Raw genomic sequence first — 827 nt, 5'->3', positions numbered from 1 at the left:
CGGTGGGAGCGATCTAATCACTTAAGTTTAATGTTCATAAAATCCCATATAAATAAGAACATTAGGGGTTCTATCCCTGAATGTAATAAGGTTAAGGATTTTATGTAAGCCATTGAAGAACAGTTCATAAGATCCGATAAGGCTTTGGCAAGCATCTTGATGAAAAGGTTTTCAAGTAAAACTTTTGACTATTCTAAGAATGTGTGTGAGCACATTATGGAAATGAGGGACATGGTTGCTCAACTGAAGTCCCTAGAAGTTGAGATTTCTGAGTCATTCCTATTCCATTTCATACTAAATTCTCTCCCCTCTGAATTTGGTCCTTCCAAAATATCTTACAACACACATAAAAATAAATGGTCAGTAAATGAACTTTTGACTATGTGTGTTCAAGAGGAAGAGAGATTAAAACATGAGAAAGTTGAAAGTGCTCATTTGGCCACTCATGTTAAAGAAAATGCTAGGAAGGGCAAGAATGCCTTGCAAGTGAAGAAAAAACACATAAAGTATAATGACAATAAAAACAAAACTAAATGTTTTTTTTTGCAAGAAAGAAGGGCATATGAAGAAAGATTTCCTAAAGTACAAGAAATGGCTTGAAAAGAAAGGTAATCTCATTTCATTAGTGTGTCATGAATCCTTTTTTGTTGATGCTCCAAATAATACATGGTGGGTTGACTCCGGTTCCACAATTCACATTGTCAACTCCATGCAGGGTTTTCTAAATCTAAGGAAACTGAAAGGAAATGAACAATGCATCTATTCAGGAAATCGGATATGTTCAAAAGTTGAGGGAGTTGGGACTTTTCATCTGATTTTAAAAACTG

This window comes from Quercus suber, unplaced genomic scaffold (genome assembly GCF_002906115.3).
Source record: "Quercus suber isolate HL8 unplaced genomic scaffold, Cork oak 2.0 scaffold_356, whole genome shotgun sequence".
Classification (NCBI taxonomy): Eukaryota; Viridiplantae; Streptophyta; class Magnoliopsida; order Fagales; family Fagaceae; genus Quercus; species Quercus suber.
This window is presented reverse-complemented; position numbering follows the sequence as displayed.